Source organism: Globicephala melas, chromosome 9 (assembly GCF_963455315.2).
Source record: "Globicephala melas chromosome 9, mGloMel1.2, whole genome shotgun sequence".
Lineage (NCBI taxonomy): Eukaryota > Metazoa > Chordata > Mammalia > Artiodactyla > Delphinidae > Globicephala > Globicephala melas.
This window is the reverse complement of record NC_083322.1, coordinates 41,105,085-41,131,098: the sequence shown is the minus strand read 5'-3', so window position 1 is coordinate 41,131,098 and position 26,014 is coordinate 41,105,085. Positions and strand designations below refer to the sequence as shown.

The 26,014-nt window shown below is 45.0% G+C and overlaps 1 protein-coding gene across 4 annotated transcripts in view; it reads left to right on the top strand.

The window, feature by feature from the left end:
• The window catches only part of EEPD1 (endonuclease/exonuclease/phosphatase family domain containing 1), a 241,286-nt gene that overhangs the window by 82,540 nt on the left and 132,732 nt on the right, over positions 1–26,014 (top strand). For 3 of the 4 annotated variants that reach the window (XM_060305420.2, XM_060305418.2, XM_060305419.1), the window contains exon 2: positions 19,475–19,734. The exons of the other annotated variant lie outside the window; for it this stretch is intronic. The gene's annotated coding sequence lies outside the window, so the exon portion shown is untranslated. The remainder of the gene's footprint in view (positions 1–19,474; positions 19,735–26,014) is intronic. 4 annotated transcript variants of the gene reach the window in all.

The window sequence follows — 26,014 nt, the reverse complement described above, 5'->3', positions numbered from 1 at the left end:
TATATTGTATTTTACCTGCTGGTCCCAAAGGCCTCAGGGGAGGAACCACAGGTGTTTAGGAAAATAACTCGATAAGCCTTTGGAAGTGGAAGATGAGAGCCTGTGGGCTCGAGTTGGAAGAATACTATGAAGCGGTAGCTGCAGTACTTTAGGTTAGGAACCAGGACACTGGCAGGGGCCAGAAAGGAGGAGGGAGAGAAAGAGGAGGTGGAAATGTCAGAAAGACTCAAAAAACCCAACAACCAGGTTATCTGTACCATTGTGTTTTTACAATCTCCACATCCCCAAAGTTTCAGTAAAGCTGGACCACACACATGGCCTTGAGAGAATGGTGAGTGTGAGAGTGAGGAAGTGTGTGAGTATGTAAAAGTGTGTGTGTGACTAAGTGTGTGTATGTGTGTGTGTGTGTGTGTCTGAAGCTGAGTTGCACACCTGGATTAGATTAAAAACCTAATGGAGGCAAGTATAATGGAGTAGAAACAAGAAATCTGATGCCTGGGGCTTTACTGGAAATCCTCCATTGGCGTTGGATGGGTGGGGGTGTGAGATCATCTCTAGATCTGGAGGGCAGACAGGTCCTATCTGGCATCTGTGTTGTAAAAGGAAAGTAGCACTATTGAGCCCTCTGTGCACCAAGTCCCACGGCTCTGCCACACACACTGTCTCATGTAATCTTCCCCCAGTCATAAAAGATGGTATGTCTATCCTCGCTTTGTAGATAAAGAACTCAGAGCTCAGACAGATTAAACAACTTGCTGAGATCAGTAAAAACTATTAAGAACAGATTCATCTGATGTCACAGCCCTTCCTGATTCCATGGCTTCCTTTCACTTTGGTCCATTTCTAGACCCATTCGTCCCAGCTTTCATCGTGAGGTCTAACAGAACACTGGGCGTGGACAAGTCCAAGGCAATCAGCTGACAGTCTCCAGGTCCCTGCAAGACAAGTGCCCCGCTGTTTCCTCCCAGCTTCTCCTCTTCCTTCCCTCCCACCCCTTTCTCTGTTAGGATCCTCACGGAAGCCAGTGGAATATTACTGACCCAGTCACCTGCTCCCATCTCTTAAGTGGGGACAGTACTCCTCCCCACTGCCCAGGTTGTTCCTGAACTGTTGACCAAATGTGTGGAAGCTACTTTGAAGTGTGACCTCTCATTAAGTGAAAATCCTAGCAGCAAACACATATTACCTCTGTGGGTGTGTGCCTCTTCATAGAAATTGAGAGAAAAACATTTTAAAGGAGTTGTTTAAATAGATGAGGTCTTTCAAAACTTGACTGCAGGTAAAGTACTGGGTCATGCCAACTAATTTTATTTATTGATTGATTTATATAAATTTGTTTTTATAAATTTATTTATTTTTATAAATTTATTTATTTATTTTTGGCTGCATTGGGTCTTCGTTGCTGTGTGCGGGCTTTCTCTAGTTGTGGCCAGCGGGGGCTACTCTTCATTGCAGTACACGGGCTTCTCATTGCAGTGACTTCTCCTTGTTGCGGACAGTGGGCTCTAGGCACACAGACTTCAGTAGTTGCGGCACGTGGGCTCAGTAGTTGTGGCTTGTGGGTTCTAGAGCACAGGCTCAGTAGTTGTGGCGCACGGGCTTAGTCGTTCCATGGCATGAGGGATCTTCCCGAGCCAGGGCTCGAACCCGTGTCCCCTGCATTGGCAGGCGGGTTCTTAACCACCGCGCCACCAGGGAGGTCCCCATGCCAACTAATTTTAACCTGTTGGCTAGCTGACTGCCACTAAGACACAGTCGCTTAGTTTTTTCTTGGTGAAGTGTTAAATAGCTGTCAAGTCAGCTCTTGGGTGATAACAAGTGTCCAATTATCACTCAGAATGGAGTCTGGTCCCAGGGGCCTGCCTGTCCTTGGAAATTCGAGGAGAACTCCATGTGCGGGTACAGCTAGGCCCACACATCTAGGAGAAACAAGTAAAAGTGGTTATGTACTGACTGCCTCTTACGTGCCAGCCACCAGGCAAAGCGTGCTGCATCCGTAACCTTATGGATTAGCTGCATGGCAGAGCAGGCACCACTGTTATCCCCATTTTACAGAAGAGGAAAGTAATGCCGTGGTCACCAGCTTATAGGTGTCTGGGCTCATATTTAGGGCTCGTCACAAGCAATCCCAATCTAGTTATCCAGTTCTTCCCCAAATAGGGGCGGGATATTCTTCCCTGCCCCCTGATGTTGGTAACATGTGTCCCTTCCAGGTGGAAGTGGTTTCCTCATCTGCAGTTGAGAAGAAATAGTATCTATTCCATAACCTGCTGGGAGGATGAAATGTAGTAATATATAGGCAATAATGTATATAAAAATATAGCATAGGGTATGGCACATAGTAAGGGCTTAAGAATGTTAGCTGTTATTATCTTCATGATGATGATTACATGATGCTGTTCCTTAAGAATTTTCAGCATCTTCTTGTTACGTATTAAGTCATAGCCAAATGTCTCAGCCAGGCATTCCAGTTGTCACTTCCATCCTGATGTTTCTGTCATGGCTCAGGAAGCTCTGAGGCAGGCCGCCTTACTTAGCACCTGAACTGTTTGAGGGAAGCTAGGAAGCTGAAGAAAGGAGCCTGCCCTGAGGAGATGGGGCTGCTTCAAGTAGCCCAGCCTCAGGAGTGCTCTATTAGGACAGCAGCTGCCTCAGCCAAAACCTGATGGGGCCAGAAGCCCAGGCCAGCGGGAAGAGCACAGCTGTGGGGGGCTGTATGAAGGCAGTCCTGGGAGTTAGTGTTGGACATCGTGCCCGTCGTTGAAGACAAGGTTTCCCTACTGTTTATAGCATTGGACACAAAATGTATATTTGGGTTCTTGTTCTGGGCAAGACGCAGTAAGCACACTTCAGCATGCCTCTCCCACTGAATGCGACCATAAATGTCAGACAGAATGCGTGGAGCAGCTATTGGAGGACAATGACAAGTAAACAGGAGGAGGTGGATTAGGGAAGGAGAACAGAATTTGAGGTACCACCAAACCCACTGTGAGTCTCCCATTTTTACCCCCCTGGAATCATCTGGCCTAGATTCACAGGCAGTCTGAAAACTGGACATGAGCACTAGTTGCAAACAGAAAAGGCTGCAAAAGGAACCCTTGCTGTCTGGTCTGAGGAATGAGAAAAGGGGCTCCTAAGTGTCAGAGAAAGTGAGGAAAGCCCCTGGTTGGTTTTTTTTTCCATCCTCCCACCCTGACCCCCAGCTAATCCCATGGCAGCAGCAGTGATTGCAATGGGGGCAGCAGCCAGGCAGGTACCTAAAACTTTGAGAGAAGAAAACCTTCCCTCTGACTAGAGAAGCTATGGTCCCAAGAAGGTAGGACAAAATCCCACTGCTTTTTTTTCTCCCTGTCCTTCCACTGCTTGGCCCATACTCAGACACACTCAGGGGAAGTGCACAGCTGAGCAGGGAAGCTAAATCCCCAGCTTATAGACCAGAGGGCCACATCGGAGCTGAAAATGTCAGAATGATCTCAGAAAAGAGAGAGCTTAAGAGAGAAGTCCCATGTGAGCTCCTGGGCTTATTTCTAAGCTCTGTGAGTTATGAGAACTGAACTGTGGATTAGAGAATCACCCAGACTCCCAAATGGCCACTGGGTAGCACATAAAGAACAGATCCAAGTAACACTGCAAAGTCGTTGAAAACTGAACTGAAGTTGAAACCACAGTCCACAGAAGGTGGGTCAGGACCTGAGGCTGGATCGTAACTGTATCAATTACCTGCTAAAATAAAACAAAACAGAATTCAACATTCTCTTTAAGACTTAAATAAAACATAGAGTCTCAGAATATAATATTCAAATGTCTAGGATATAGTCGAAACTACTCAGCATATGAAGAACCAGAAAAATATCAACTTCTAAGGGAAAGGGCAATCAAGAGATGACACAGACATTGAAATTACTAGATAAAGATGCTAAAGCAGCTATTATAATTATGCTCTAAGAAGTAAGAGTGAATTCTCTTGAAATGAATGGAAAGATAAAAAATGTAAGCAAAGAGATTGAATGAAGAACTAAATAGAAATTTGGGGGAACTGAAAAATACAATAACTGAAATAAAACATTCACGATAGAATCAATAGCAAAATAGAGAGGAGTCAGTGAACTTGAAGACAGATCAATGGGGATTATCCAATCTGAACAAAGAGAAAAAAAATTGAGAAAAAACAATGAACAGAGCCTTGGGGACATGAGGAACAATACCCAAAAGTCTAACATTCATATTATCAGAGTCTCAGAAGGAGAGGGAAAAGAGTATGGTGCAAACATTTTATTTGAAGAAATAATGGGTAAAAACGTCTCACATTTGGTGAAAGACATAAACTTACAGATTCAAAAAGCTCAGTAGGGGCTTCCCTGGTGGCGCAGTGGTTGAGAATCTTCCTGCTAATGCAGGGGACATGGGTTCGAGCCCTGGTCTGGGAAGATCCCACATGCCGCGGAGCAACTGGGCCCATGAGCCACAACTACTGAGCCTGTGCGTCTGGAGCCTGTGCTCCGCAACAAGAGAGGTCGCGATAGTGAGAGGCCCGCGCATCGCAATGAAGAGTGGCCCCCCGCTTGCCACAATTAGAGAAAGACCTCCCACAGAAACGAAGACCCAACACAGCAAAAATTAATTAATTAATTAATTAATTTTTAAAAAGTCTCCATTCTTTATTTTTTTTTTTAAAAAAAGCTCAGTGAACCTCAAATAATATAAACCCAAAGGAATCCATGTCCAGACACATCATAATCAAACGGCTAAAAACTAAGACAAAGAAAAAAATCTTAAAAGCAGCCAGAGAAAATGGTGCTTTATTATGCTCTATAGAGAAATGCTGATTGGAATCACTGTGAATTTCTCATATAAAACAATGGAGGTGAGAAGGAAATGGAATAACATTTTTAAAATGCTGGCAGAAAAACTGTCAACCAGAATTCTTTATCTGGTAAAAACATTTTTTCAGGAATGAAGATGGAATAAAAATATTCTCAGTGAAGGAAAACTGAGAGAATCCTTTACCATTAGATATGCTCTAAAATAAATACTGAGGGAATGCTTTCCCCCTGAGACTGGGAACAAGGCAAGGATGTTCTGGGAAAAAAAAATGATGGTGAAGGGGAATAAATCCATGGTTGCCAGAGATTAGGGTGTGATTGCAAATGAGGAACACAGGGAGTTTTGTGTGTGATGGACTGTTCTGTATCCTGTTGTGGTGATGGCATTAAACTATATATATGTGAAAACTCAGAACTGTTACATCCAAAAAGAAAAAAGAGAAGGAACCTGGAAAAAGGACTGGGATGGGGCTGGGACAGACAAAAGGAGAATGAACTGAAGCTCCCTCTCACCTCCACAAAACTCATTCAAATCCATCCACCAAAGTTCTGAAGACACCTCAGCCACCCATGAAAATCCTGCCCCTGAATTCCCATAAGTTAGGCTCTTCCTTTTCCTATTACAAGAGATAAGCCCAGACTCTAAGAGCAAGCAATGCAACGCTTCTCATTCAGTTTTTCAAAAATGAGTTCTGGAGCAGGTACTGTGTGTTCAGGAGCCAGGGGTACAGATGTGAATAACAAGGGTTTAGCTCCCTACCCTTGTGAACTAAAGTCTAACAGGATAGGAAACAGAGCACAGAAAATAAATACATAAATCAAATGGTGATGGTGCCAAACAGGGACTAAACCAAGTTCTGGGATTCTGGAATGGGATTCTGGGACACGTCCACTCTTCACTTACTAGGGGGCTGCTGTGGGCAAGGATTTAACCACTCCATGCCCCGGTTACCTCATTTGTAAAGTGAGGGTAACAATAGTAGCTACCTCCTGAGGGTGTGAGAATTCTGCAAAATAATGTGTATTCCATAGGATTACTGTACCACTTGAACATTGTACGTGATCAGTAAATGTTAGCTACTCTAATTAATAGTAGTTTCAGAAGAACTGTACTTAGAGTTGCTTCAAGCTTCAGCGAAGTCTACTGAGCAGGTAGGAATTCCTCTCTTCTCCGCCCCACTTGCTTCATACTCCCTTCCCACGTATCAAGGGATTAGAGATTTCAGGAACTCTTAGGCTCATTTGCCTCTGCAGGCTCCCTGCTAAGGCGGCCTCTTCGTTAAAGGAATATAACCCTTTAGAAGCACTGTCCTCTCCATGGGGAGTGTAGAAAGCTCCTGGGATAAGAAAAAGCTGGGTTTGAAGGCTGGCTCTGCTGTGTGACCATGGGCAAGTGGCTTAACTTCTCTGAGCCTCATTTTTCCAATCCATAAAGTGTGACTAATCACACATGCTATTCAGAGTTGAGATAAGGTCAGCAAAGAACGTTTCATTAGGGTAGCTATTTTTGTTATTCAGAATCTAGGCAAAGGTTTATTCTGGGAACTGAATTAAGCAAGCCATTGGAGTGAGCAGGATGCAGAGCCCTGGCGTGGAAGTAATTGATGGGAAGACAACCCCACCTCCATCCTGTCACTGTGCAAGACAGTGGGGTCCCCCGTCATGGGGTTACTGAGGGGTCAGAGCAGAAAGGACCAGTAAATATTAGTGGCCTGACCGCCTCATTTTCAGACAGGAAGGTGGACAGCAGTGACTTGCCCCAGGCCACAGGGTCCCTTGAAAGCTCAGCTGGGTCCCCTAAGTTTGGAGGTGTCACTGGACTTCTGTAAACACATGTGACTCCCCCACCAACAGTTACTGTGACTCAGGAAGGGGCCAACAGCCACCTCAGTGACGGACGAGCAGGGAGGGTGACAGTGGGCAAGCGCGGCCTGGACACAGCTGAGAAAAAAGTCAAAGCCAGCCATGAGGACGGTCCCTTCCAACAATAGGTTTCTTGTGCTCTTTGCCATTTTATCACCATTTTGTGGGAGCTTGCTATATATGGACTGAGTCCTTTGCCATATTGTATGTTTGTTTACATGTGTACGTGTGTGTACATACACACATGCATCTGTATATGCATACAGGCACGCATGCATGTATATATATATTATATATAACATATATAAATATAAAGTATTTTCCTGCAGTCTAAAGCTTGTTTTTTATTTTCCTAAGCATGCTTCTTAATGAGAAGTTTTTAATATTGATGGAATACAATTTACTGCTTGTTTCTTTCATATTTAGTGCTTTTTGTCCAGTCTTAAAAACTTTGCCTCCCCCTAAGTAGAGCATATTTTTCTGCTATGTTTTCTTCTAGAAGCTTTCTAGTTTTAGCTTTTACCTTAAGATCTGTCATGCATCTTGAATTCCTTGTTTGTGTGTGGTATGGAGTAGGGGGGTCAAGGTTCTTTTTTTCCACGCGATATCCAGTTGCTCCAGCAACGTCGGTTGAAAAGACGTTCCCTTCCCCATGCGGGTACACTGACTGCACTGGGGGTCTATTTCAGAACGCTCTATCCTCTTCCATTCGTGTGCTCAGCTGTCCTTACATCAACACCACACTGTCCTGGTTACTGTAGCTTTACAGGAAAGCTGGGAATCAGGGAGTGTTAAGGTCTGCAACTCTGACTTATGAATGTCTTGACAAATCTAGGTTCTTTGTATTTCTACATAAATTTTAGAATCAGCATGTCAATTTCTACAAAGTCTTCTGGAACTTTTCTTTAATACTACACTGATTTTTTTTAGAGCAGTTTTAAGTTTACATAGAAAATGAACGGGAAGTACAGAGTCCTCATACACCCTCCCTCATCCGGTTTCCCCTATTATTAACATGGTGCAATAATGTGGTGCTCTTGTTAAAACTGATGAACCAGTGTGGATGCACTATAATTAAAGTTCATGGTTTACATAGGGTTTGCTCTGTGTGTTCTGAGGTTCCACGGGTCTTGACAGATGCCTAATATCATGTATCTACCATTAGAGAATCATGCATACTAGTCTCATTACCCTAAAAATTCTCTCTCTCCTCCTGTTCATCCCTCCGGAGTCCCAACCGCTGGCAATCACTGATTGTTTTATGGCCTCTATCGTTTTGCCTTTTCCAGAATGTCATATGACTGGACTCATACAACATGCAAACTTTTCAGATTGATTTCTTTAACTTAGCATTATGCATTTAAGTTTTTTCCATGTTTTTCAGTGGCTCAAAACCTCATTTCTTTTTACTACTGAATAAAATTGCATTGTATGGATGTACCACAGTTTGTTTATTCACCTAAGGACACAACCAAAGGACATTTTGGTTGCGTCCAAGTTTTGGCAATTAAGAGTAAAGCTGCTGTAAACATCTGTGTTCAGGTTTTTCTGTGGATATGTTTTCAACATATTTGAGTGACTACAGTACGTCACTCCTCCCCTCCTGTAATCCTTCTGTGATGAGGAAAAAATGTTTTAAGAAAAGCAGGAAAATTTCTTTTAGAGGAAAAAGTCTTTGTTGAGCACAATTCCTTTATGACTGGGAATGGACAGCCTGGGGACATTGCTAGTTGGGCTAGAAGTAGAGAAACCACATATTTTATTATCCAAACCAGGACACTTTGGAGGGTAAGAGGGGTACTATTAACTTCACTGGCAAAACAGGTATCATCTGTTTTATTCCCTTTAAACCTAAGTATACGTTCCTCCTTTTAGAAATGAAGCCAAGAGGTAGCTAAACTTCTGTGCATTAAAGCAAACAACAAACGGAACCACAACAGGATGGCTAAATTTAAAATGACTGACCATACCAAATGCTGGTGAGGATGTGGAGTAATTGACACTCTCATACGTTGCTGGTGGGAGTGTGGGAAGGTACAACCCAACCACTCCATTCCTAGATATTTACCAAAGAGAAATGAAAGCATGAAACTCCAAGTCTTACACATGAATTTTAATAGGAGCTTTATTTGTTAAAGCCAAAACCAGAAACAACCTAAATCCATCAATAGACGAACGGATAAATTGCGGTATATCCGTACAATGGAATACTACTCAGCCATAAAGACATATAAACTCTTAATGCACACGATATTGAGGAATCTCAAAATCATTATACCGAATGAAAGAAGCTGGGGGGGGGAAGTAACATATTGGATGATTCCAGTTATACAAAACTCTAGGACATACAAGCTAATCTATATATAGAGAAAGAAGATCAGCAGTTTCTTGGGGATGGGATGGAGGGAGGAATGGATTACGAAGGGCACAAAGAAACTTTAAGGGGTGATGAAAATGCTTGAGGGGTCATGGTTTTATGTGTGTGTATATGTCAAAACTGATAGAATGGGACTCTTTAAATATGTGCAGTTTAGTGTACTTCAATTTTACCTCAATAAGGTTGGAAAACTTCCTAAAAATAAAAAGTAAAATAAAAAGGAATGCTCTTAAAGACCTTTAAAAAAAATGAGAGATTTTGGGGGGCAGTTTATCATTGGAGTCAGTGAACCAAGGTGGAGAGTAGAAGATTGAGGGGGAGGAAGGGGATGCAAGAAGTTGAGTCTGGAGATAACAGAAGAGAAAACCAGTGAACATTCCCCAGTTAGGGTTGGGGCCTCAGGAGAGGGAGTACCAGGCTTTAAGACTAATGATGTCTGACAGTCACTTTTATCTGCTGTGCTGTCACCCACACTTATACCCTGAATCTATAATCAGAAATGTAATGGCCTTGGATGAGCGTTGCTTTGCGGAAATAAAGGAACTGGGTCTCTCTGTGTGGATTCATGATAGTGAGAAAGGGACAGCTAAAATAGGCAAGATGGGAGAAAGATCCAGGATTCACTGGAAACAGAAAATCACAGTCTGAGGTGACCTGGTGAAATGTCTGACTTTCAAGAATTCCCATTGAGATTTGGAATGTGGCCGGGATCCCACAGGGAAAAGCTCTCAAAGGACAGGGGGTTATAAGGCCCGGCTGACGTCTGTGCTACATGAGTGTGTCAAAGGGCAGGGGTCACATCATTCCAGCTGATGCCACATCCTGCAGCCACTGCTCCCTACGGCTGAGTTCTCACCTGGGGCCTTGGTCTGAAGGAAAAGGTCACTGGCCTTCTGCTTCTTTGTCAGCAGTCAAAGGTAGATGGCAATTCAGGGGAAGGGAGAGGTGATGGAAGGTAAGAAGTGAAAGTGGTTTTCAGTTTTCAGTTTCAATATCCATCGTGCTGGCACTATAGAGATATTGTGATGGGTGTGATTGTCCTTGCCGATGACCTTGAGGAACCTGTTTTCCCTTACATGGGTCTCTTCCTCAGCAGAGATGGCCAAGAGGCCCTGTAGTATGTTGGACTTACTGCCAACAATGTTAACTTACTAAATTAAAGAAGAAAAAATGAAATAAAGAAAAAAGAAAAAATGAGAAAAACAGTAAAAAAAAAAAAAAGAAAAAGAAAAAGCACAAGGTGATAAAAAATAAAATAATAAAGCAAAAATAAAAATTGGAAAAAGACTAAACAAAGAAAAATTTAAAAGTAAAATAAAAAGAAAAATTAAAAATAAGAAAAAGAAAAGAATAAGAAAAAATGAGAAAGGGGTAAAAAGTAGAGGAAGAAAAAGTAAAAATAACAAGCACAATAGATTGTGATATAAGAAGAAATATATATTTGGTTTTCATCCCAAGTTCCTGGCACAGAGCTTCTACAATCTTAGTAATTTCCTGAGTGATGGGGTGAAAGGAGCATCTCTTGTTATTCATAATAAACCCCTTGCAGCCAGATCAAAATTTATGTTAATTAGGTGACTGGTAGCTAAGAGCCCCTACGTAGCTGATCCCCTAGAATGGGGACAGGTTGCCACAGTAATCCGACCCATGTGATCAGTGGGCTGGAACTTTCAGTCCAGTCTCACCACCCAACTTCCAGGGAGGGAAAAGGGGTTGGGGGTAATCACCAATGGTGAATGATTTAATTCATCTTGCCTACAGCAGAACCTCCATAAAATGACAGGGTTAGAGCTCTGGGTTGGTGAATGCATCCAGGTGCCAGGAGGGTGATATACGCCCAAACTCTGTGGGGAAAGAAGCTCCTGAACTTGGGAACCATTTCTTCTTGCTATATGTAGCTCTTCATTTGCCTGTTGATTAGATCCTCTATAACATCCTTTACCGTGAATCAGTAATACTAAGTAAAGTGTTTCCCTGAGTTCTGTGAGCCATTATAGAAAATTACTGGCCCTGAGGGGGCGCTCATGGGAACCCCCAATTCATAGCAAAGTCAAACAGAGGTCGTGGTGGGGGGAGCCTGGGGACTCACTGACTGCAATGGGCGTCTGAAGGGGGCGGGCAGTCTTGTGAGACTGAGCCCTTGACCTGTGGGGTCTGCACTAATACGGGGCAGTTAGGATCAGAATTGAATCAAATTATAGGGCACCCTCTTGGTGTCCACAGATAACTGGAAAACTGCGCGGTGTGGAAAACCTACACATTTGGGGTCAGAAGTATTGTGATTAGAGAAACAGTTGTCTTTCATAGACAAAAATTCAAGAAGGAAAAAAAGCTAATATTGGTGAAAATCCCTCAAGTGACCAAAAGCCAGACTCGTGAGCTAGAAGGATCAAAACCTTAGGCCAAGCCAAGGACTTCTGTCAGTGCCTGGAATTCCACAACAATGGCTCCTTATGAGGTCATAGCAAGAAACGGACCTGTCACTGCTACGGGTAATCCAAAGTAGCTTTCTTACTTTTTGGACTCAAGAATCCTTTCACTCTTACAACAGAGTGGGGGGACCCCCAAAGAGCTTTGCATTCATGTGGATTGTAGTGATCAATATTTACTTATTAGAAATTACAACCTGTAGGATGCTTCAGTGGCCTTTTTAGTTCTAGTTCACAAAGCTATAATAATTTGGGGCCTTTAAAGAGCTCATAATGTTGACACCTCAACTATTTAATTCCCTTCTCTTTAAACTCTCAATGATTGGTCTCAAAATGATGCCACAACTTAATTGGCATTGTGATGCTATATGAAAATGTTCCATGAGATAAGATGTGATAAAATACATTATTAACACCTATAAAGTCTAGGAAATGACAGCTTTCACCATGTTTTCATTTCTTATTTACAGTTTTGCCCAGTTTTTTTATTTTTGTGTTTGTGTTTTTGGAGCAGATTCCTCCCTTCTGCAAGCCAGAGAACTCCCTATGTCCATTTGGGTACCTTTAGATGTAATGGATGCATCTGTAAGTCAGAAGAGCAAGAATAGTACTTTCTTTCTTTGAATACTTAATAGATGTTTTTCGGAGCAGCTGTAGGTCCGTAGAAGAGCTTAGTGGAAGGTACAGAGATTTCCCATCCACCCCCTGCCCCCCACAGGCACAGCCTCCTCCACCATCATCATCCCCTCCAGATGGTACACTAGCTGCAATGATGAACCTGCACTGACACATCATTACTACCCAAAGTCCATAGTTTATATTACATTCTTGGTACTGTACGTTCTGTGGGTTTGGATGAATGTATAATGACACATACTCATCATTACAGTATCATACAGAGTGGTTTCACTGCCCTAAAAATCCTCTGTTCTCCGTCTATTCGTCCCTCCCTCCCCACAACCCCTGTCAATCACTGATCTTTTCACTGCCTCCACAGTTTTGCTTTTTCAGAATGTCAGATAGTTAGAATCACACAGTATGTAACATTTTCAGATTGGCATCTTTCACTTAGTAATATGTATTTCAGGTTCCTCTGTGCCTTTTCATGGCTTGATAGCTCATTTCTTTTTAGCACTGAATTACATTCCATTGTCTGGATGTACCACAGTTTATTTATCCAGTCACCTACTGAAGGACATCTTGGTTGCTTCCAAGTTTTGGCAATTATGAATAAAGCTACCCAAAACATCTGTGTGTAGTTTTTGTGTGGATATATTTTCAACTCCTTTGGATAAATATCAAGGAACATAATTTCTTGATCACATGGTAAGTGTGTGTTTAGTTTTGTAAGAGACTACCAAACTGTCTTCCAAAATGGCTGTATCAAATTGCGTTTCCACTAGCATTTGGTGTTTTAGACTTTGGCCACTTCAATAGGTGTTCAGTATATCTCATGGTCTTTTTAATTTGTATGTTATGTTTAACTTCTTTTTGTATGCTTATTTGCCATTGTATATCTTCCTTGGTGAGGTGTTTGTTCAGGTCTTTTGCCCATTATTAAATTGGGTTGTTTGCTTTTCTATTGTTGGATTTTAACTGTCCTTTGTATATTTTGGATAACAGTCTTCTATCAGATCTGTCTTTTGCAGATAGTTTCTCCCAGTCTGTGGCTTGTCTTAATGGCGTTGGTGTCTTTCACAGAGCAGACGTTTTTAATTCTGCTGGGATTTTGATTGAGATTGCGTTGGTCAATTTGCGTTAACATTAGATTACTGAGGAGAGAAATCGCCAAGCATCAGGACAGCCTGGTATCAGCAGGGAGTGGCGAAGGTTGGCATCCTGCTGGCCTAGGAGGGAGGGCTGATTTTTTTTTAACTCTTTTTTTCTTCTTTAATTTATTTATTTTTGGCTGCTTTCGGTCTTTGTTGCTGCGTGCAGTCTTTTCTCCAGTTGCAGCGAGCGGGAGCTGCTCTTCGTTGGGGTGCACGGGCTTCTCGTTGCTGTGACTTCTCTTTGTTGAGGAGCATAGGCTCTAGGCACACGGGCTTCAGTAGCACTGGCACAAGGGCTCAGTAATTGTGGCTTGCGGGCTCAGTAGTTGTGGTGCACGGGCTTAGTTGCTCTGCAGCACGTGGGATCTTTCTGGACCAGGGATCGAACCCATGTCCCCTGCATTGGCAGGTGGATTCTTCACCACTGCGCCACCAGGGAAGTCCGGGAGGGCTGATTTTTATATTAATATGTGCTGTCTCCTCTTCCACCCATCGTCAGGCCTGAGTCATAGTGTCACGGTTGTACCTGTCCCTGTGTACCCTTGGTACAGCTGTGAACACAGCTCTCTGCACAGACACACACACTGGGGCATATAACTGTGGACACCCATTGAGGCTTCCTGAGATGCACCCTTTTATGGCCTAAAAAGGTGCCAACCCAAGGAAAATGCAGGCAGTGTTCCTGCCCAGATCAAGCAGACTAATTAGTCCTTTCTGCTCTGAAGGGAGAGACCTCGTTTTATGGCTGTAAACGCAGGCAGGACAAAAATAAGATACACATTCCAGAGACTTGTGTCACCCTTCCCAGAGCTGGGTAAATACAGTAGTTGGGCGGTGGCATAAAATGCTGTCACTCAGACACACGACGCCCTTCTGTGGGTCTTACCCACTGGAAACCCTCCCCCAGTCTCTCCTTCCACCCTGTGCGCTCTCCAGGGGACTGGAGTTACTGTTTGCCTCCAGCCTCCTCCCAAGCGAGGCTTCTGCACATTTTCTTCTAAATCCAAATTTCTCAGGGATAAAATTAGATCAGATATTTGGGGTTGCCAGGATGCTGCCTGGGGAATGGGTGGCTCTAAGCCATTAACGCTAAGGATAAGTTAAAACGACACTAATTAAAATGATGTTGCTGTGCGGAGAAGAAGCCCTGTCGCCAGTTATCTTGAGAATCAGTTATGTCCTTCTCTGACCCAGGTTGGTTGTCTTTCTGTTTTTCTAGCTGACTCTGCCCTCAAAACTACATCTACATTTAAACCAGAGTCTTGATTTTCCCATCTGGATGATCCTGCCTTTTCTGCTGCTGCTCCTGGTACATGATTCCTTGTCGTTTGCTCCCCTCACAGCCTCTGTGGGGCTTTCCCTGACGCCCCCAAGCACAGTGGGCCCCCGCACCCTCGTGCTGTCACTCTGCCCAGGGCAGGCTGCTCTGTAGCCACAGGATTGCGCTTTGTCCCTGGGTCTCCTGCCCTACCCGACAGCGATTCCCCCCCAGCAGCCACCAGACACATTTGTCTCTGCATTTCATGTCGTTGCACCCAATAAATATTCTTGGAGTCAGAGCTGTGAGCTGGTGCTTTACATGAAATCTAAGGCTAATGCACGCATGACATCCTGCAAAAACCCTACTGCTGGCAAGGAAATTCAGGGGACGCGCCCCTTGGGGGTATGCTTGATGCGCGTGTGTGTGTGTACATGGGGGTCTGTGAGACCCCCTGCAATGAAGCTATAACTCACTGGGCAAGAGGAAAGGTCCCCCAAGAGTCAAGGTTAGAGGTGGCAGTTGGCCTAGGTGACAGTTTTCATTGGCATCACCAGCCTCAGACCATGGGAATCAGATGTCAGCTGGTTGCCCACCTCCTGCCCCAATTCCTTGGAAAATTTGACCTGAAACCTAATTAACACCCTGGCTTTGGGGGAACTGGGCTCTCCCTGTGATTTCTCTGGGGTTTTCTCCTTAGTCTCACACTCCCACACAGCTCATCTTGGTTCTGTCTGTCCTTCACCATTTTCCATTAAGAAATCTCCCCACACTCAAGCATTTCGTGAGTTGAAGAGATGTGTTAGATTTTCTGGGGTCTCAAGAGGGGTCATGTTGAGAAACATATGTGGCCTTTTGTCAGCTCCCTTTTTCCACCCTCCTGTTCCCCCAAACAACAAATTATTCATTTTGTCTAACACTAAGTGATTTACCTCACATTCGGGCCCCTTAAGATCTCACCTTCTAGCCCAAGATCCGTTTTTTAAAAATGTTTAAGTTTTCTTACTAAGAAAAATTCCAGAGGAAAAATTCTTCTTTCGAACTAAAAGTGAAAGCACAGGGGGGTAAAACAAGATTTTGGAAGTAGGAAAATTTTGCTTTCTCCTGCCACCAAGAATAATTTGGTGAAGTTATTCTGAGCCTTGGTCTCCTCATCTGTAGAATGGGTGCAATGATATCTATCAATCTTCCCAGGTCATTCGGGATTCATGGCACATAACAGGTCCTCAGAAATGTTCAGTCCTTTCCCTTCTCTGGTTAATGAACACACCATCATGTTGACAGGAAAACCTGGAGTTTAGTCCTGGCTCTGTCACAAACAGTTCCGTGACCTTGGGGGAAACTGCTTTCCCGACCTGGGTATCTGGTTTCTCCCCGGAAATAAGAGGTGCAGAAGGACTGGTCTCTAGACTAGATTTTATTTTATTATTAAAATTTTGAAAAGAAGTGTTTTCCACCTAGGAATTTTAGTTTTAGAGTTGAAAAGAAAGAGTCTCAAGAGAAGGGCGTCAGCTTTTTAGGGATGGATTTGCGGATGGGGTGGGGCCCAGGCCTCTGTCATTGTCCTGCTGGGATCTGCCAGAGAGTCACTCAGCATTTTAGGAGTCAACCTCTCCCTTGGTAGAACAGCAAAGAGGGAAGGCTGGTGAGGCAGTGGGGTATTCTGATGCTGGATTCAGGGGAAAATGGGCCAAGACGGACAGTGTTGAAAGAAATTTAGGAGAGAAAATTAGGCAGGTATTCTCCAGTGGCCAAGTTGCTTTTACAGTCTCCAAATGGTGGAGCTAGAAACAATTGTTTGAGACCTGCTGGTCAAATCTACCCCAACACAGATGAGGAAACGGCGGCTCCGAAGGCCTAAGGGATTTTCTCAGGTCTCCCCCTGCTGAACTCAGTGATTCCTGTCATACCATGTCCTTTCCACAGAAGCCACTTCTATTTCAGTTAGTCGCGACTCCAAGAAGGGAAACTTTAGTGTGTGTTTTGGCCCCCCAAAATGGCAGTAGTAGTTTTCTTAAAAAGTTTTCTTCAGGGCACTGTTAATCTCATGCAGTTTTAATAGAGGATTGTGTTTCTATTTCCTTGCACTGTTAGTGGCCGTGAGTGCAAATTTTCTTTTTTTTTTTTTGCGGTACGCGGGCCTCTCACTGCTGTGGCCTCTCCCGCTGCAGAGCACAGGCTCCGGACGCGAAGGCTCAGCGGCCATGGCTCACGGGTCCAGCCGCTCCGTGGCATGTGGGATCTTCCCGGACCGGGGCACGAACCCGCGTCCCCTGCATTGGCAGGCGGACTCTCAACCACTGCGCCACCAGGGAAGCCCCAAATTTTCCTTTTTTAATGTAGCATGGTTCACAAAAATGCTTGGTCTAAAAACGGAAGAACTGCTATCCTGGCGAGAATTAAAAGACAAAACTAAATGGGGGTAGGAAACAATCATTTCTAAAAACTAAATTAAAAGAAATATTGATTAGGCTTTCATTTACTTACAAGTGTAGCCCATCAGACCAATCGTCACTCCATTTCAATTTCTCCACATTATTCTGAACGTTTTAGACGTTTACCCCTCTTTTTACCTTCTAAATAACCACAAGCTCTTCCAAAGAAATGAGGGAACTGTGTGTGTGGGAGGAGCTGGGAAAGTTATGAGAAGAGAGGCCAAAAGGCAGCTGTCAGTACAAGCCATAGCATCCCTTTGAGCCCTTCTTCTTCGGGAAACGCTTTGAGATGAGAAACCTGCCCCCTACCCACCCTCTACCACCCTGGTCATGCCCGCACCTCTCCCCATTCTTCTTCACATTCAGTTGATTCATAGCTGGTTCACTCCTCAGGTGTGTGAATCCCCCTCCCTGGGCATCTAGCACAGACACAAGCACCACCTGGTACCCTATCCATGGGGACCCTGGCTATGGGCCATGAAGGAGGCTGAGGGGGAGGGGCTTTCCAGGGGCCCCCTAAAGACTACTTGAAGACCTCCTGGCACCCACTTGGAATTACTGTGCGAACTAACATTTGTGGAATGACAGCTATGTGACAGGCGTTGTGATAAATGCACAGCAACCTTAAGAGGATGAGACAATTGTTATTGATATTATTCCCATTTAACAGATGAGAAAGCTGAGGCACAGAGTGGTTAGGGAAGTCAGCCAAAGTCACACAGCTAGTAGAAGGGTGAAGTCTGGTTAAGAACCCAGGTTGTCTGACTCCAGAGTCCATACTCTTAACCACCACCCAGACTGCCTCAAAAGGACACATCCAGAGTGCCTGGTGCAATTGTAGCAAGTTTTGGCAAGGATATGGAGAAACCACAACACCCATACACTGCAGGTGGGAATGGAAATCGGTACATCCATGCTGGGAAACTACTTGGTAGTTTCTTATAAGGTTTAACAGACATAAGTCATGTAACAGCAATTCCACTTCTAGTTATAAACCCAGGAGAAATGAGTGCATATAGGTACCAAAAGACATTCACAAGAATGTCCACATGTTCACAGCACTATTCACCATAGCCAAACGCTGGAAACCACCCAAATGTCCCCCAACAGTGAATGGTAAATAAATCATGGTATAGTCATACAGTGGAGTACTTACTGTATAGCAACGAGAACGAACAAACTACACACAGGAATAAGGATGAATCTCACCACCGGTGCTGAGAGAAAAAGAAGCCCAACACCAAGAAGTACCTACTGTGTGTCCATCTATGTAAACTTCAAAACACTCAGAGCCAGGGCCTGCCGCTGGAGGTCAGAGTAGGGGTCACCTTTTGGGTGTGGTGCCTAGAAGGGGGCACAAGGGCCACTTCTGGGGGTGCTGGCAGTGTTCTGCTTCTTGATCTCAGTGCTGGTTCCATGGGTGTGTTGTCTTTGTGAAAATTCATCAAGCTATACACTTACGATCTGTACACCTTTCTTCATGTATGTTTTACTTGAATCAATAGTTTACCATTAAAATAAACTAAGACAATAACAATGTCTGCCAGTGCAGAGGCCTCGACAGCATGAGCTCCTTCCTTCCCTCTCTCTTTTGTCCGGATGCTCCTTGCCGGTTCCTCCTCTCCAGGCATTGGCCTTCCAGTGTTGCCACTGGGTCTGGGGTCAGGGTTGCTGGGTTATAATGGGATGCCCAGAGTCCTCGACCTGGGGGTCTAGGAGATTTCTTGCCTGGACCAAGGCGAAGAGAACATCCGTTCCCTCACTGGGGCTGCTCACGGGGTCACAGGGGGCTGCGCCCTCCCTGCCTCTGCAGGGCTCAGAGCTGGCTGCCTTGTAATGGACCGAGTTCATAGCTGGGAGAGTGTGGCTCGAATTTAGGCTCTGCTGGAAACTCGCTCTGCCCCTGGGCAAGTCATTTAGCACAACGGAGCCTCCACTTGCCTATGACAAAGTTCTTAATGACCTAAGGTAGGCAGAAGTACACTGTATGCTGCAAGTGTGATGTAAACACGGGGCCTCATGAATAATAATGAGGAGTGAGAGCACAGAGAAAGGACCCAGCACAGCTAGAACGGGACACAGCCCTGCGAAGGATCCACCATCATCTGCCTTCCCTGGTCTCAGAGTTTCATGCTCCCTCCACTCGCCTGGCTCTGCTTAAAAAAGGCTTGGGCTTAATTTTTTGTGGTTTATGTCATGGTTTCTGCAATATCCCCACAGACAAAGCGGCCGCCTGCAGGAGCTTCAGGATTTGGGCTTAATGCAAGCCCCTTTGTGAATACCGCTTCCTAGAATCCCCCGGGTCTAAAAGCAGCATCAGCTGGCTGGTTTCATCAGCAGTGATGGCCCTTGCCTTTGTGAGCAGTCAGCCTTTATATGGGAGGGCTCGCAGAGGACATGGATGTCCTTTTTGCTGCCAAATCCCCTCCACAGCCCCCCGACAAGCTCTTGTCCTGCCTCTGTTTGAAAATCTCCAGTGACAGTGAACTTGCTAATTTCCACATACTCCTTCCACAGAGAGACCTTGAAAGGAGATTGTGGCCTCATCACTGGAATAAGACTCATGACTTTGAGGCTGTGCCATTCTGTTCAGAGGAGGAGCCACTGGGAGGAAAGGGTTCGATAAGAACAGAGCACGATGCTCAACCCATGATGGAAAGGACTTCTGTGGACCACCCAGCAGAGCTGGGCCCCTCTCAGCTTCCCTGCCATGTGGAGCCAACACGCCTGCTGAGGAGGCCCAACCTAGGACGGGGGTGAGACGAGGCTTGGCAGAGGTAAGCTGTTGTTGTCACTGCATACACGGCAGGAAGAGGGCTGGGCTGCGGCCGGGCACAGGGCCCGACCCCATCAGGGAGGTGATCCTGCTTAGTGCAGCCCGTCTTAAGTCTTCGGCTCCCAGGATACCATTAAAAAGTATGGAAGACCCTAAAGAGTTTTCCTGGGTTTTATCCATTAATACTAAAAATCAAAACTGAAAGTGTTCTTAAATTATTCAATAATTTGTGTTTTGTTGTCATTTATTTATTTTTGGCTGCGTTGGGTCTTTGTTGCTGCGCACGGGCTATCTCTAGTTGCAGTGAGTGGAGGCTACTCTTCGCTGTGGTGCGCAGGCTTCTTATTGCGTTGGCTTCTCTTGTTGCGGAGCATGGGCTCTAGGTGCGGGGGCCTCAGTAGTTGCAGCATGCGGGCTCAGTGGTTGTGGCTCGCGGGCTCTAGAGCGCAGGCTCAATAGTTGTGGCGCACAGGCTTAGTTGCTCTGCGGCATGTGGGGTCTCCCCGGACCAGGGCTCAAACCTGTGTCCCCTGCGTTGGCAGGTGGATTCTTAACCACTGTGCCACCAGGAAAGCCCAATAATTTCTTTAAAAATGTCGGACTTGGATTTGAATCCCATTTCTGCCACCTAGTGAGTGCTCACTCTTAGCGGTTGTTATTATTATCACAGCAGGTACTCAATACAGACATGGTTGATTTTATTTCTAAAGCACAAGATCTGGAATCTCCCACCATAGGATTCAAACCAGTGCCTCAATTTCAGCAAGGAGCTCTAAAGGTTAATGTTATTGCCATATAACTATATGCCATGTTGTTTCACTCTTGCAAATAGGATTAGAATAGTACCAGTCCTGATAGGAGAATGGACCCTTGCTGTAGAGATACCGACTTCTTGGCCAGAGGACAAATGCCTCCCATTGCCGAGAGATCTTGGCCAGCTTTTGAACCTCTCTGAGCTTCATTTTGCCTGTTCTGTAGAAGGAGATGAGTAACAATGCCTGCCTCATAGGTTTGCTGAGAGAATTAAGTAAGGTAAGGCACTTGGCTCGCCACCTGGCACATAGCACTCCATAGATGTTACCTATTATTACTTTAGATCAGAAGTCATCAAATTATATTTCTAGTACTTTTCTTAGGTGCCGGGGTCATCAGAGACAAATTGCACAACTGGTCAGGGTTCAGGGTATTTCGGGTGTGTCTGCTCCTTGGATACCGGCTGCACCTGTGGGCACATTGGGTCCCCCCCCCCCCCCACTGGCTGAGTCATACACCTGGCTGTTCTATCTCATGTGCCAACAGGAGCGTTGAGATGGACTCTGGCCATGCTCAAAAGTGTAGAAGGCTCGGCAGCCTCACCGTGCCCAGTGCATGGAGCCCTTCTAGCTGGGGCTGGTGATGGTTTCCAGAACTGAGGCTGATGGAATTAGCAGCAAAGACATAAAATTCCATTTTCAGCAATGCTGCAAATCACTCTCACTTTTCCCCTTCACAACTTTACGATCTAAATCCTTCCTGATAGTTACTGCATGTGTTTCTTCCCCCTGAGAATCATTTATAGATAATCCCAAAATTAAAAGACACGTTTCTTCTGGTTCTGGAAATTCATTTTTCCATCACAGCCCTGTGACCTCTATCATATAACTGGCCATTATCTGCTTTGTGGTCAAATTGTTATTCAACAATGCCACAAGCATTTACTGACCTTCACCTGTTTGCCAAAGGCTGTGAATAGATACAAGGTGAAAGGGCGAGCCACCTCTGGGCCGGCCCCAGGAGCTGTGTCTTGGGTGACATGGAGACAGCTGCACCAACAAAGGACCACAGGGCGGGGGTGGGGGTGGGGGGAAGGCACCTGGCCAGGCTGCCAGTGGAGGAGGAGTGGCGATCAGGCCTGCGTCCTCCAGGTTGGCAAGGACCGTGTCCCACCATGTGTCCCCACTGCTTTGCTCACTCCTCCTTCCCTCCGATCCTTGCATGGCCGGCTCCTCTCGTCATCAGCTTTCATTTCAAATGTCACCTCTGCAGAAACGTGCTCCTGTTCATCTGATCTGCAGCAGGCCCTCGTCCCAGCACTCTGTCTCATCGGCACGTTTTATTTTGTTCACAGCATATATCATTTAAACATCTCATTTACGTGTTTACTTGGACATCATATGTTTCCCTGACCTAGTAAACACCCAGTGAGCATTATTGGCTGAATGCCTGGCAGAGGCCCTAAATGAAAATGAATGAATGAACAACATGCTCATAGATGTTAAATCATTAGTCAGCATCACATGGACAATTTTGGAAAAGTTAAAAATAGCTAATGTCATAGATGTAATTACTATCTTCAACATATCAGAATTTTTCATGAGAATATTAGTCTGGGGGCTTCCATGATTACAGGATAAAGCAGACCCAAATTAACGTGAAAGAAATTTTGTAGTGAGGCCCTACCAATTAGAAACATACATCTGAGTAAAGACTTTAGTGCTAGAGACTTTGGGGGAAAATGACTGTTAGTTTTGAGGGTTTATTCCTTCACTGGCCTGAATGCAGGAATCTCAACCAGGTGTGAAAGGCTATTTTAGGGTAGTGAGCCAGCCATGCCCCAGAGAATATTTCCAGGATCTTCAATCACATATAGATACATGTGTATATAACATACTTACATGTAAATGTATATATTTTAATATATTTACATATACATATACATACACACACAGGAGTAGTAAAAATATGGAGAGACTGTTTAGCCAGTCCAGTTTGAACTACACAGGTACCCCTGACAGGTCAGCTATCTCCTCTGTCCTAGTTTTTAGGCACACTTACAATGATGCGTTCTGGAACATTCTTGGTACTATTGAATAGTGAGTTCATTAGCTGGCAAAAGTGCCACAGACTTTTGAAGCATTACTGCAGACTCAGACCATGTTTTTGCATTTCTGGAGACTTATTCATCTAGGAAACATGTGAAGTATATATAGCACTATTCAGTGCCAGGGCCAGTGTAAGAAACCAGGCATGCAGAGAACTTGAATGGACTAATGATGGAAACAGACACACAAATAACTAGCTGCTCTACAGAGCGGGGCTGCTGAAGTATACTCAGCAGGGGTTAGGGGACCCATGGAAGGGGTTGTCGATATGACTGGGGTTCTTAGAAGGCCTAGAAGGTTCCATCAGCTAGAATAGGAAGGCTAAGTAGGGGTTTGCTGGATGTAGAGTAGGAGGGGCTGGGGCTCAGGGAGTGAAGATGGCACTGCCAGGCAGAAGGAACACATGTGCAAAGGCAGGAGAGAAAAAACCGCCTATAGCATTGAAGATGCATGGATGTGGGCAGGGGCCAGACGAGGCTGCAGCAGACAAGACCGTATCGGCAGGGACCTTGGGTTTGAAGCCAGGGAGTCTGAACCCTGTTCTGAAAGTTAACGGGTGTCATAGAAGGATTGCCATAGACCTGGCTGTTAGAAAGAAGCCTTTGGCAGCTGGGAAGACGCATCAGGGAATTCCCTGGCAGTCCAGTGGTTAGGACTCAGCACTTTCACTGCTGTGGCCAGGGTTCAGTCCCTGGTCAGGGAGCTAAGATCCCACAAGACAAAAAAAAAAAAAAAAAGAAAAGAAAAGAAAAAGAAAAGATGCATCAGATGGGAGAAGGCCCCCAGCTCTTAGCAATAGTTCCAGGGAGTGGACACCAAATAGGGGAGTTGCAGAAGGGAGAGAGTAAAAAGACAGAGGGGCCTCAGGCCGTGGAAGACGGAGAGGACACGATGAAGAGAGGAGTGCGGAGGATGAGAACCACGGTGCACCGGGCCTTGCTCTAAGCTCCTGGGCTCCTCAGTGGACAGAATAGAATGACAGCCCCGCCTGATGGCTCTGGCCTCTAGGAGGAGGAGCCAGACAGAAATAAGCAAGTCAGCAGGTAAACCAAGGCTAAGTCCTCTAGAGAAAAATAAAGATAGCGGCCCTGGCGAAGGGGGCGGGCAGCTTGAAATTTTAGACAGGTGGCTTGTGAAGGTCTGCAGGGCCTGGGGAAGCCAGCCCAGTGGCTCCCTGGGGGAAAAGCGTTCCAGAAGGAGTGAACAGCAACGCGAAGGCCCTGGGGTGGGATATTTCTGGCGTGTTGGAGGAACTTCAAGGGCCTGTGTGGCTGGAACGACCAGGAAGAATAGCAGATAAGAGAGCTGCAGGGGTGATTTGAGGGCAGAAGGACTGTGAGGAAGCTTACAGGCCGTTGTAAGAACTTTGGCTTTTACTCTGCGTGAGATAGGAGCCAATGGAGGGTTGCGAGCAGAGGAGGACGTGCTCAGACCTCTGTTTCTATAGTTGACTCTGGCTTAGGGTGGAGAACAGACTGGAAGGGGCAAGGGCAGAAGCAGGGAGACCTGCTTTAGTGGGGGCAGCAGAGGGGTTGAAAGTCATCAGATCCTGGTTTTATTTTAAAGGCTAAGCCACCAGGCATTGCTGATAGATTAGTTGTGTCTGAGACAGAAGCAGATGTGATTTCAAGAGTCTTGACCTGAGCAGGTGGAAGATTGGAATTGCCATCTTCCAAGGTCAGAAGATCAGATGTGGAGCTGGTTTGCAGGTGGGGAGGGGGACAACCATGGGTTTAGCTTAGGGAAGTGATCTTGAGATGGCAGGTGGAGATGTCCAATTAGCAGGGAATTATAGAGGTCTGAGTCTCACCTGGGCTTCAGATGGTGCTGTGGAACAGGGCAGGTGTCCTGATGGGACCATCTTCCCATCGCTGAGGGTGTCTGAAATTCTGTCTTTAATGTCATGGTTCCTAATGGAGCTGACCATCATAATCACCAGGAGGCTTTTTAAAAGAAGATTCCTGAGTCTCACTTCAAATCTGTAGAACAGGAATCTCAGAGGTGGGGTCCAAACCTAGAAGAACGTTGAAAGTCTGCATCAGGTGACTGTGATGAGTACAACTGGTTAAGATTCCCCACATATAAGGGGATTTCTGTTGGTTTCATTGCTGTTTTAAAACTAAGGGGGTCAATGCAATGTGAGAAGACAAGCCACACTCTTGGCTTGGGAGAAACTGTTTGCAAAACACATATCTGATAAAGGACCTTTATCCAAAATATACGAAGAAGTCTTAAACCTCAACAATAAGAAAACAAATAATCCGATTTAAAAATGAGCAGATACTTGAACAGATAACCTCACCAAAGAATATATACAGATGGCAAATGAACGTATGAAAAGATGTTCAACATCATATGTCATTAGGACATTGCAAATTAAAACAACAGTAAGATACCGTCCCATACCTATTAGACTGGCCCAAATCCAAAACACTAGAAAACACCAAATGCTGCGGATGCGGAGCACCAGGAACCCTCATTCTTTGCTGGTGGGAATGCAAAATGGTGCGGCCATTTGGGAAGAGAGTGTGGCAGTTTCTTGCAAAAGTAAACACACTTACCATAAAATCCAGCAGCCACACTCCTTGGTATTTACTCAAAGGTGTTGAAAACCTATGTCCATACAAATACCTGCATACAAATGGTTATATCAGCTTTATTCATAATTACCAAAAATTGAAGAGACCAAGATGTTCTTCAGTAGGCAAATGGATAAACTGTGATGTATCTAGACAATAGAATATTATTCAGCACTAAAAAGAAATGAGCTATCAAGCCATGAAAAGGCATGGAGGAATCGCAAATGGATATTACTTTGTGAAAGAAGCCAATCTGAACAGGCAACGTACTGTGTGATTCTAACCATATGACATTCTGGAAGAGACAAAACTACAGTGACAGTAAAAAAGATCAGTGGTTGCCAGGGGTTGAGGGGAGGGAGGGATGAATACTTGGAGAACAGAGGATATCTAGGGCAGCAAAACTACTCTGTATGATACCATAATGGTGAACATGTGTCAGTATATATTTGTCAAAACACATAGAATGTACAATACCCAGAGTCAACCCTAATGTAAACTACAAACTTTGGTTGATAAAAATCAAAATGAAGGGGGTGAAAATTTATGGAGAGGACAGACAGAAGAACCTAGGAACCTGCCTTTTGTGCCAGACACTCAGCAGGTGCTAGAAATGGGTGAGTGAACAGAACAGGCCAATCACTGCCTTCGTGGAGCTTACATTCTAGAAACCCCGTTTGAAAAGCATGGCGACAGAAGGGGAAAGCAAGAGTGCCTGGAAATTGTGCCTCAGACTGATCTTCCGTCTCTGCCTAGAGAGAGGCTCCCGATGGTATAGGGCAGGAGAGTAGCACACACAAAGCTACGTGCCAGGGTAAGTCCCTCATCACCCCACCTTCTC